The 11,953-nt window shown below is 45.8% G+C and overlaps 1 long non-coding RNA gene across 1 annotated transcript in view; it reads right to left on the reverse strand.

Moving 5' to 3' along the window:
- Nucleotides 1-11,708, reverse strand: part of LOC139042380 (uncharacterized) — a 57,844-nt gene extending 46,136 nt beyond the window's left edge. Inside the window, exon 1 of the long non-coding RNA XR_011499069.1 lies at nucleotides 11,453-11,708. This is a non-coding gene — a long non-coding RNA (uncharacterized lncRNA). The remainder of the gene's footprint in view (nucleotides 1-11,452) is intronic.
- Nucleotides 11,709-11,953: the final 245 nt, after the last annotated feature.

Consider the following 11,953-nt stretch of genomic DNA (forward strand, 5'->3'; position numbering starts at 1 on the left):
CCTGCACACCACCACCTGAGAAAATATAAAATGGCAGCACAGTCTTCAGCACTCTGCATGTATAAGGAAGACCAGGCCCAAACTACCAGGCCTCCCTGTGGGGGGGTGGGTTGTCAGAACCCAGTGGCCCTATGCTCTGACTCCATTTTTCACTTTTCTCTTTGGGGTAACCAGATCCGCTTCCCACTGACATCACTACAACAGATTCTGGGGAGTGGTGTCCTGCTTCTCACTCAAGACCTTAGTCCAGGTGTTATCTCTTCCTTTGTTTCCTTTAGCACAATTAAAAGAGAAGCCTTAACTGAATCCTAAGAAATAAAAAATTGAAAATAAACTCAGTGAACATAAAGGCCATAAAGATGGGTGTGGTTTTGGGAGGAATCTACTTGTAAACCTATATGTCTGTCTCCTGTATTTAGAATACACAAGAAGACCTCAAACCAAGTTCCAACTTGAAGCTCATCAGTTAAAAACCAGATGCATGGTAAATACATACCATGGAATAATGCTCAGCCTTAGAAAGAAAGGAAATTCTGGCACATGCTATGACATGGATGAACCTTGAGGGCATTATGCTAGTAAAAAAAAGCCATTCATAAAAAGACAAATGCTGTGTGACTCCACTTACAGGAGATATTTACAGTAGTCAAATCCATAGACACAGAAAGCAGGATGGTGGTTGCCAGGGGCTAGGGAAGACGGGCAAATGGGAAGTTGTGTTTAATGGTAGAGAGTTTTAGTTTTGCAAACTGAAAAGACTTTTGGACATGAATGATGGTAATCGTTACACAACAATGTGAATGTACTTAATACCACTGAACTTTATGCTTAAAAATAGTTAAGACAAATTTTATATTCTACCACGTGTATTTTACCACAATTAAAAGCAAAAAAGTTTTAGGGGGCTGGCCCCATGGCCGAGTGGTTAAGTTTGCACACTCTGCTTTGGTGGCCCAGGGTTTGCTGGTTCGCATCCTGGGTGCAGACCTATGCATCACTCATCAAGCCATGCTGTGGTGGCATCCCACATAGAAGAACTAGTATGGCCTGCAAATAAGATATACAACTATGTACTGAGGCTTTGGGAGAAAAAAAAAAAAGAACATTGCAACAGATGTTAGCTCAGGGCCAATCTTCCTCACCAAAAAAGCATTTAAAAAAAAAAAAGTAAAAAAGTTTTAAAACCTGGGTTACAGCTAACATTTTACTCAATGAAGAAAAGCTGAAACCTTCCCTTCTAAGATCAGGAATAAGACAAGGATGTGCACTATCACCACTTTTATTCAACATAAGATTGGAAGTTTCAGCCAGAGCAATCAGGCAAGAAAAAGAAATAAAAGGCATCCAAATTAGAAAGGAAGAAGTAAAACTGTCACTATTTGCAGATGACATGATACTATATATAGAAAACTTAAAGACTCCACCAAAAAACTGTTAGAACTATTAAATGAATTCAGTAAAATTGCAGGATACAAACTCAACATACAAAAATCTGTTGCATTTCAGATAAACAAGTTGTCGCCTTTAGCTAGACTTACCAAGAAAAAAAGAGAGGACTCAAAATCAGAAATGAAAGTGGAGATATTGCAAACGATACCACAGAAATACAAAGGATCACAAAAGACTACTATGAACAATTATGTGCCGACATATTGGACAACATAAAAGAAATGGATAAATTCCTAGAAACATATAACCTACCAAGACTAAATCATGAAGAAATAGAAAATCTGAACCGATCAATTACTAGTAAGGAGATGGAGTCAGTAATCACAAACCTCCCAACAAAAAAAGTCCAGAATTAGACAGCTTCAACGGTGAATTCTACCAAACATTTACAGAATAATTAATACCAATCCTTCTCAAACTCTTCCAAAAATAGAGGAAGAAATATTTCCAAACTCATTTTATGAGGCCAGCATTACCCTGATACCAAAACAAAGACATCACAAAAAAAGAAAATTACTGGCCAATGTATTTGATGAACATGGTTGCAAAAATCCTCAACAAAATATTAACAAACCAAATTCAACAATACGTTAAAGGAATCATACACCATGATCAAGTAGGATTTATTCTAGGATGTGGGATGGTTCAACATCCACAAAATCAGTGTGATACACCACATTAACTAGATAAAAATCATATGATCATCTTAATAGATGCAGAAAAAGCATTTGACAAAATTCAACATCCATTTATGATAAAAACTCTCAACAAAGTGGGTCTAGAGGGGATGTACTACAACGTCATAAAGGTCATATATGACAAGCCCACAGCTAACATCATACTCAAAGAAGAAAAGCTGAAACCTTTTCCTCTAAGATCAGGGACAAGACAAGGATGCCCATTCTCGCCACTTTTATTCAATATAGTACGGAATGCTCTAGCCAGAGAAATCAGGCAAGAAAAAGAAATAAAAGGCATCCAAATCAGAAAGGAAGGAGTAAAACTGTCACAATTTGCAGATGACATGATATTATATAGAGAAAACCCTAAAGACTCCACCAAAAAACTGTTGGAACTAACAAATGAATTCAATAAGGTTGCAGGATGCAAAATCAATATGGAAAATTCTGTTGCATTTCTATACACTAATAATGAACTATCAGAAAGAGAAATTAAGAAAACAATCCCATTTATAATTGCATTAAAAAGAATAAAATATCTAGGAATAAATTTAACCGAGAAAGCAAGAGACCTATACACTGAAAACTCTATAATGTTGATGAAAGAAATTGAAGACACAAACATGAAAAGACATTCCATGCTCATGGGTTGGAAGATTTAATATTGTTAAAATGTCTACACTACAGATTCAGTGGAATCCCTATGAAAATTTCAAGGATATTTTTCACAGAAATAGAACAACCCGAAAATCTGTATGGAACCACAAAAGACCCTGAAAAGCCACAGCAAGCTTGAAGAAGAAGTATAAAGCTGGAGGTATCACATTCTCTGATATCAAACCATACTACAAAGCTATAGTAATCAAAACAGTATGGTACCTGCAAAAAAACAGACACATAGATTAATGGGACAGAATAGAGAGCCAAGAAATAGAAAAAGATAGGCAGTAAACTCCTTGACATTGGTCTTGTAGATGATTTTTTGGATTTGACACCAAAAGCAAAAATAAACAAATAAGTCTACCTCAAACTAAAAAGCTTCTGCACAGCAAATTAAACCATCAACAAAATGAAAAGGCAACCCACAGAATGGGAGAAAATATTTGTGAACTACATATCTGATAAGGGGTTAATATCCAAAATATATAAAAAACTCATACAACTCAATAGCAAAAAAACAATCTGATTAAAAAATGGATAGAAGATCTGAATAGACATTTTTCCAAAGATGACATACAGATGGCCAACAAGTACATGAAAAGGTGCTCGACATCACTAAACATCAGGGAAATGCAAATCAAAACTACAATGAGCTATCACCTCACACCTGTTACAATGGCTATTGACCAAAAAGACAAGAAATCATAAGTGTTGGCGAGGATGTGGAGAAAAGAAAACCCTTGTGCACTGTTGGTGGGAATGTAAATTGGTGAAGTCACTATAGAAAACAGTATGGAGCTTCCTCAAAAAGCTAAAATTAGAACTACCAGGTGATCCAACAATTCATTTCTGGGTATTTATCAGAAGGAAACTAAAACACTAACTTGAAAGGACATACGCTCCTCCATGTTTATTGCAGCGTTATTCACAAGAGCCAAGACACGGAAGCAACCTAAGTGTCTATCGATGGATGAATGGATAAAGAAAATATCATCTATATCTACATCTATCTATCTATATACGTACACACACACAACACACATATTATCCAGCCATTAAAAAGAAGAAAATCTTGCCATTTGCAACAACGTGTGTGAAACTTGAAGGCTTTATATTAAGTGAAATAAGTCAGACAGAGAAAGACAAATGCTGTATGATCTCACTTATGTGTGGAATCTAAAAACAACCAAACTCATAGATACAGAGAACATATAGGTTGTTGTCCTAGGCAGAGGATGAGTGTGGGTGGGCGAAATGGGTCAAAAGATACAAACTTCCAGCTATAAAATAAATATCATGGAGATATAACGTACAATGAGATGACTATAGTTAATAACACTGTATTGTATATTTGAAAGTTGCTAAAACAGTAAATCTTAAAATTTCTCACCACAAGAAAATAACTTGCAACTATGAATGATGATAGATGTTAACTAGACTTATTGTGGTGATCAGTTCGCCATATTACAAATATTGAATCAGCGTGTGTTATATACCCTGAAACTAATATAATGTTATATTTCGATTACATCTCAATTTTAAAAAAGAGTGCATTTCAATTACAATTTTGCCTCTTTGGCCTGGTTCCACTGCCTGCCTTCACTTTGGAATCTTTAGATCCCACCAATTAGGCTCATAAGCTGCAAGATGTTTTCTTGACCTTGTCGGAGACCAATGAGACTCTATATTAAACTGACTTTTTCTTTCAACTAACTTTAAGGAGCAAATAGATCAAACTTACTCATCCCAATGAGTGTTAGTTTCATTTAAATTAAGCATTAAGGGTGCCTGTCAGGGTGAGCAAGAGGCAGAACTGAGGCACTATATCATGAACGGCTTCAAGACGACACCAAAAGATGAGTAACTGGAAGCATCAAGATCTCTATTCCTTTGGTTAATTATCTCATCCATTTGTTCTCCTAGTCATTCAATAAATAATATTTTGCTCATCAACCTTTTTCAAAAATCTTAGAATAAGAGATGTACTTGCATCCCTTCATCTAGTAGGAAAAAAATAAAGACATATGCACAACCAACCAACCAACAGTAGATTCAGCCAACACTTGTTAAGCTCCTACAATAGATTAGGAAGCGGGCAAATAAAACTATATGGACATGAGTTCTGATTTGTTTGCTATCCAAACTGAATCAAAAGATTATTGTTTTGCCTACACTCACAACGACTCACTTAATTCCCGTATCGATCTGTCTTTCTGAAACACCCACCCTGACGGTCCCTAACCCTGGCTCACCAAGCATCACTCTTGCTCCCTTGCAGCCACACATCAATGTGAAGGTCCACGCAGAGCTCAGGACAAAGATGTTTTGGTGGATCAATGGGTAGGTAGATGGAGGATGAAGCAGGAGACTTCAGGAGATTGCCCAGGTAGAATACAGACAGTGAGACAAGAGGAATGAGGAAGAAAGCTGGGAGACCATCAACACTCAAGGGAATGGGCAGAGAAGTAGAAGGACAAGAAAAGAGAGGTGTCACAAGATTCAAAGGAAAAAAGGGCTTGGAGCAGAAAGTAGTGGTCAATAGCATCTAATGTTGTTAAGTAGGATGAGAAGTGACGTCATTAGGATGTGACATTTAGGAGGTCCCCTGGTATTTTTAGAAGAGTATTTCCATAGAATTAGGGTGGTAAAAGCTATAGTGACACATAAATAGAATGGAATACAATGAGGCAAATTGTGGAGAGTTCTTTTAAGACAGTTGATCAGGAAGTGAAGGAGGCACAAGCGAGTACCTCAAAGGGAGGCAGGTGGACCCCAGGAATGGAGGCTGCAGTGGTGGTATCTGTCGTTGTTGAATGTGGGTTGGAGCTGAGTATTTTTGCAGGTTGTAATGGGAGTGATTTTGAGAGAGAGAAGGATATTCAAGACTCAAGAAATAGAAGGATGGTCAGGGGACGGAAGATCCTGGGGTGGTGATAGCTTGCAACCAGAACCAGGCAAGAGGGCATGCCCTAGATGAAAGGCAAAACCTTTTTACAGAGGAAAACCAGAGCAGGCTCAATGCTGCCTTTTCCACAGAGCCCCCACCCAAATCCCAGCTCACCTAATGCCAGACCCCTCCTTCACTGTGGCAGGGTTGTGTGTAGAGTCAGTGCAGAACAATTATTTATAGCACACAAGGATGGAGAGCCTGTCTTGCCTGGCTCAGACTTGGATCCTGCATGGAACTCTGAGAGTTCAGCCAGCTCCACTTTGACTCAGGCAGCAGAGGTTCCTGCTTCAGTGATGTCCGCCACTCTCTCTGACTCTCCTTCCTTGCCTCTCTCCTTCCCTCTTAACCCCAAATCCTCTTATTTCTTGTGCATCTCTCTTCCTGAGGACAGAGACACTGGGGCAATCTGTAGTGAGCTGGGAAAATCCAGAGCCCTTCATGAAAAGGCAGGCAGAGCGCTTCTTCTCCACGGCAGGAAACCTGCCTGAGCCCTGCTCAGCCGGGCGTCCATCTGGAAGGGGAAGGGCTAGCTCAGGTCCTCCCTCCCTCTCCTTCCCTTGTCCCCGAGGGGACACTTTCCTGGAAGCACTAACGGTGCTTCAGTCCATGCAGTGCCCAGCCGTGAAGTGGGGCCTACAAAGAAGTCAGCAGCCACCTGTGCTGCAGGAGAAGAGGAGAAACTGAACCCTCGATGGGGAGATGGTGGGCTCTGTGTCCGCTGCCTGCTGCCCGGCCCGCCAGCCCTCCCCACAGCCGGGGCTGATGGACCCACCGACAGGCTGAGCCCAGGCCATGGAAGAAGAGCTGGCCTCTCACAGACGGTTGGTTTCCCTGTTTGTCCACGCTCAGCCTACAACTTCCCTCCCTGCCGGCGGCCCTGACCCCAGGCCTCCCCCTGAGAACTCAGCTTCTGCCTCATTCCAAAGGCAGCCCCAACCTGTGTCCCAGACCGAGTCCTTGGAGAACTGCCCGCCTAGAGACAACACTCCACTTCCCCTCACCGTCACTGTTCCCTTTGCAAGGGACGTGCACTCTGCTCCTGCACACCAGCCCAGTTCGTGAGTCCCCCTTCCCTGCCTCAGCTCTCCAGTGCCAATCACAGACAACAGTAGCCTCCTGTAGCCTGCCAGGACATCGTGAGGGAGGCCTGCCAGTGCTGACCGCTCACCGGAGCCCCACCACCCAGGACTCACTGACCAGGCTTTCTCAGTCCACGCAGCCTCAGTTTCCTTCTTTGTAAAATGGGCACAATCATAGCACCCACTTTAGAGACAGAGGGGGAGAGCAGGCCTTGGATGCCTGGCACACAGTCAGTGGGGGCTATTACAATTGCTGCTTCTTGCTCTTGCTTTCAGAAGCACCTGTGGCAGCGTCTATTCCTAGCCTGTGGCTCCCGCTTCAATCCTGCGCACACAATGCCCTCCCTAAGAGGAGGCCCAGCTGGAAACAGGCAGACAAGCATAGACTAGAGTCCAGACAGACCTAAGTTTGAATCTAGACTCCCATACTTACTATCTCTGTGACTTAGAGCGAAATCATTAACCCCCTGGAGCCTCAGCTTGTTCATCTATAAAGCCCCCCTAGAAGGTTCTGTGGGATAAGGAAGCAAGATGAAGAGGAACACGCCCGGTATTCATAGACAGCGAATCGTCCGCACTCCTGCCCCATCCTCTCTTCTGAAAAAGCAGGCGGGCCCCCGGGGCTTTGATCCAGACCCCCTCAGGATTTCGCCGGAAAAGCACCAGCTGCCCTCCCCAAAGGGAGCCGCGAGCTGAGGCCCGCAGGCCACGATGTGTTTGATGGAATCAGCAGCTGCCCCTGCCTGTTCTGTTCGCTGAATCCCGACACTCAGGCCTGCCTGTGAGGAGCTTGCTTATGTTCCTCCAAATTAAACCGGAGCCTGGGGAGAGAAGGACTTTTGTCAGGATGTGGGGTCAAGAACCACCCTCCTGTTCTCCAACAATGGTTATTTACAACTGCGTGTTTCTCCAAGTGCTGCTCATCAGCTGCTAACAGCATCCTATTGAAGGAGGGCTAGAAGGTGCAGGAACAGACGCCTCTGCCAGGCCCTGTGCACTGAGCCGGTGACGAGGGTCTCAGAGGAGATGCAGAGGGGTGTCAAGGAGCAAGCACTCCGGATCACACAGCCAGGGCTTGATGCCAGCTTACTAGTTTGAGACTCTGAGCAAGTCACTTTACCTCTTTGAGCCTCTGGTTCCCCATCTGTAAAATGGGCATTGCAACATCACCAGAGGACACAGTGTGGGGACGTGCATGGCAGGGTGCTGACCTGGTGTGAGTGTTTGCTTTAGAATTAGCTGGAGTGGAAGGAGCAGCACCTGAGTTCTGGGGTGTTCTGTCATGGAAAGGAATGGAAAGCAATGGCGGTGTAAAGCACCTACTATGTGCAGAGGCTTTTGTATTTAATCCTGAAAACAAGCCAAGGGAGTGAGTGCATTGTTCCCATTCTAAGGGAGAAGCCTGAAAGCCTCAGAGAGGTCAAGCGACCAGAGATGTACAGCCATCTGTGCCTGCCTCCCTAGTACCCCTTAATGCCAGGATGCCCGGGGGGCTGCAGAGGGGTTAGGAATTCACAAGGGGGCTGGGCTGCTGTCTGGACCACATTCAGATGAAATGAGAAAATGGGACGTACTCGCCGAGTAGGAGGACATCCCTCTAGGACACACCCTGAAGCTTCATGAGCAGACGTGCAGGGTGCTGCCTGTGGCTGGCACCTCATCCCCCAGAGCAGAGGGGCTTCCTCTGGCCCTTCAGCACCCGACCAAGATAAGGGAGGCACCCAGAGGTAAGGCAGATGCAGCTAGTTCTGCCGGAACCAGCCAGATCCGAGGAGCATGCACCCTCCAGCCCTCATCTCCATCATGCCCAGTCTCCAGTCCTTCCTGCATATGTTCCCTGAGACACTCCTGCATGCCCTCAGCCTGGCCAATTCCCACCTGTCTCCGTGTAAGATGCACCACCCTCGGGATCCCTCCTGGAATCTCCAATGTCAGAGAGACATTCTGTCCTGGGCTCCCATAGCATCCTGCATGCTGCCTGTCTGGGAACTCTGCTACAGACCTACACGCTATGTGATCAGCTGCCTTCTACCCAGGGTACGTGCTACCAGAGGGCAAGGGCTGTGTCTGTTCCACTACCCTGTTGCAGATATTTCCAAACCCCACCACACAGAGCAGGGTCCATTAACATCATTACTAATGATATCATTACTGAGTGAGATGACGTATGTGAAATTCTGGGTACGAGGCACAGTGATGCACACGTGGGCAAGGGGAGATGATGGATGTGGGTTAGCTGCACTTTTTAAGGTGCTGCAGGCTCTGGGCTATTCGTGGAAATGCTTCTGAGTCAATTCATTCACACGTTCATTCTTTCTTTGTGTGTTTTTGGTGCCAGGTAATAAATACTATGCACAAAAGATCCAAAAGTTGGTAAGACAGAAGATGATGGCAGCACTGGGCATGTAAATGCATGAATGCCACCACGCATGGCAGGTGCTGTGCTGGAGGTCAAAGGCAAGGGGTAGATAACTCTACCTGGGACCAGCAGGGAAACTGGTCTGGCAAACAAGGAGAAGGCAGGACCTTCTGGGCAGCTGGGAATCGTGATGGACACAGGACAGAGATGCAGTTGGAGTTAAAAGCGGGTTGGTCCAGAATTATGGAGCGTCGGGACATTTTACAAAATCCCCAACACTAACATGCTGGCCATGGAGAAAGAGAGCAGAACAAGGACTCAAAGTTTCAGCCCTGGCTCTATTTCCTTCTTGGGTGGGTGTCCTGGGTGGGCCACACAGCACCCTCTGCCTAATGTTTAAGTCCTGAGTCCCGGTGAGAGTCAGTACCATTGACAGTTGCTGAGACGTTCTGGGCTGCGGCCCTCAGCTTCCCGAAGTGGTTGAAACATGGCGGACAGAGACCCTGATTGGGAGGGGAGTGCTTTAGCGGACTCCTTCCAGGCTGGGACTGTCTTCATCCTACCTCCCATCTCCCTCCACGATGCCCTTCCTTCTTACTCAGGTATGATTAGAAAAACGACCAGGCTTTGAGCTAAAAATATGAATGCTTTATGTTCCTCCACAGGGGGAAAGAAATAAGACAAGAGAATCTATGAAAGTAACAAGGAATTTCATCCTTCAGTGGACTTCAGAATGGATATTTGAGACTCAGCCATCCATAAACATTGGGTAATATCATACTCGTGTAGTGCAGAATGAATTCCACAGAACGAGCCACAAATCTGCATTAGGTCCAGCAAGGGGGGCTTTCTACGAACATTTAAAAATCTAAGTGATGGCTGGCATCCTCTGTGCCCAGGTACATAGACTGTGCAAGGGCCAATCAACCAAATAGCATCGTCTGTGGGCAACGTGCTAGTGGGATGCGCTCAGGGCTCAGGCAGCATGAGTCAACTGGGGCAGGGGGCTTTGAGCCGAAGAAATCTCAATCACGTCAGCCCCCTGCCTGTGACCTGCCTTGGATCCTAGCGACTGCAGGGCTTATAAGGCACAGAGTGTTGTGGCCCCAACTTCTATCCATGCATTGTGTCTTACCACTGCTCATCCATTCTCAGCCTCAACTCACAGCTGAAGGGGACAAGGCTGTCTGTCCGTCTATCTGCCCTTCTCCCTCCATCCTCCTCAAGCCCTGGCATTCTGCACTTGTCATTCCCTCCTCCCAGGTCAGCCATTCCCCAGGCCGTTAGCTCTCAGCTTAAACATCGCACCCTCCAGAAGCCCCCGGACCCCAGGATGGATTAGCTGCCTCTTCCGCAATGACTTGATCCAAAGCAGTAAATGCCAAGCCTATCCATGCCACCTCTCTCCCCAGCCCCATCCCCATCCCCACCGGGGCCTCCTCCCCATCTTGCTGCATTAACCTAGCTCCTCACACACACACACACACACACACACACACACACCTGCCAAACCAATGAATCCCTCTTCCCCAAACCTGACCAGATCTTTCTCACATCAGAGCCACCATCCCCGCACTTTCCCCAGAGACTCTCCCATCTTTGTCAAACTGAATTAAAAACTCAGAACTTCCTCCTCATCCTTTAAGGATGAGCTCCAATGTCACCTCCTCTCTGAAGCCCGCTCGACCTGAACCTGCAGAACGGCCCTCACATCTGTGCCCCCTGGCCTGAGGTGCCCCACCCCCTCCGGCTCCCAGCAGCAGGGTGCCCACATGTGTGTCCCAGACAGAAAATGAGCATCTACCTCAGCTGAGTCCAGAGCATGATGCCTGGGCCTAAGCCACCTTCAGTATCCCTGGTGTCTGCACAGCTTCGGACACACAGGAACTTACCTCACTAGGAAACTGAGAATAGGGAAAATAATATAAAGGGGCTTCCTGCCCTTGTCTTCTGAGCTAGTAACCTGGGTCGAAAGAGGCAGGGGCTTGCTGAGAGTAAGGATGCCACAGCCACTACTCCCACCCCTCCACTCTGTCCGGGAGCTCATGTTCACAAATGCCAAAGAGCAAAGTGAATTCCGCCCCAGGAAGATGGTGCCCGTGTGCAACCAGCTCCGTCCATTTGGGATTTGGGAAAAGAAGGTACCGTGTGTTTAATAAAAGCCAGCATTGTGGAGGATTCACGGAGCATCTACCCAGCCCCAGGCTAGACGTTTCACTTTCCTTCCCTCCTTTAACCCTCACAACAACCTGACGAGCCAGGTTCAGTTACTCACATCGTATAGAACGGAAACCAAGACAGCCAGCACGTAAGTCTGCCTGGCCAGGTCACACGGACATCAAGTGGTCAGGCTGACTTTCAGGGGTTAAGCTCCAGCGGCCTGGAGCCAGAGGCACAGCTCAGAGCCACCGTGCTGTCCTCACGTCTTTGCGTTTGGCATTTCTTCAAATCCGCGTTCGGATCCTGGTTGGTGCTTGGAGGGCTGCACAGCTTGCACACATCTAGATCAACTTGTCAACGACAGGCTTGCTTACAACAGATCTTTTTCACCCCTCCTCCCCTGACTCATGAGGCTGACAGAGCGGTCTATTAGATTTCCAAAGGAGTCTTTCATTAGAAAAATATATTCTTTTGATCACCCTCTCTCTTTCCAAAGTTGCAAAGGCTGGAGATCAAGTTGCCGACCTGAATTCCATTCATCAAGGAGATAAACACCGGCCTTCTACTCCCCCACTGCCGCCTTCAAAGAGCACATGTCAGCTGGTCAGCAGCTGGT

This window comes from Equus asinus, chromosome 28 (assembly GCF_041296235.1).
Source record: "Equus asinus isolate D_3611 breed Donkey chromosome 28, EquAss-T2T_v2, whole genome shotgun sequence".
NCBI lineage: Eukaryota > Metazoa > Chordata > Mammalia > Perissodactyla > Equidae > Equus > Equus asinus.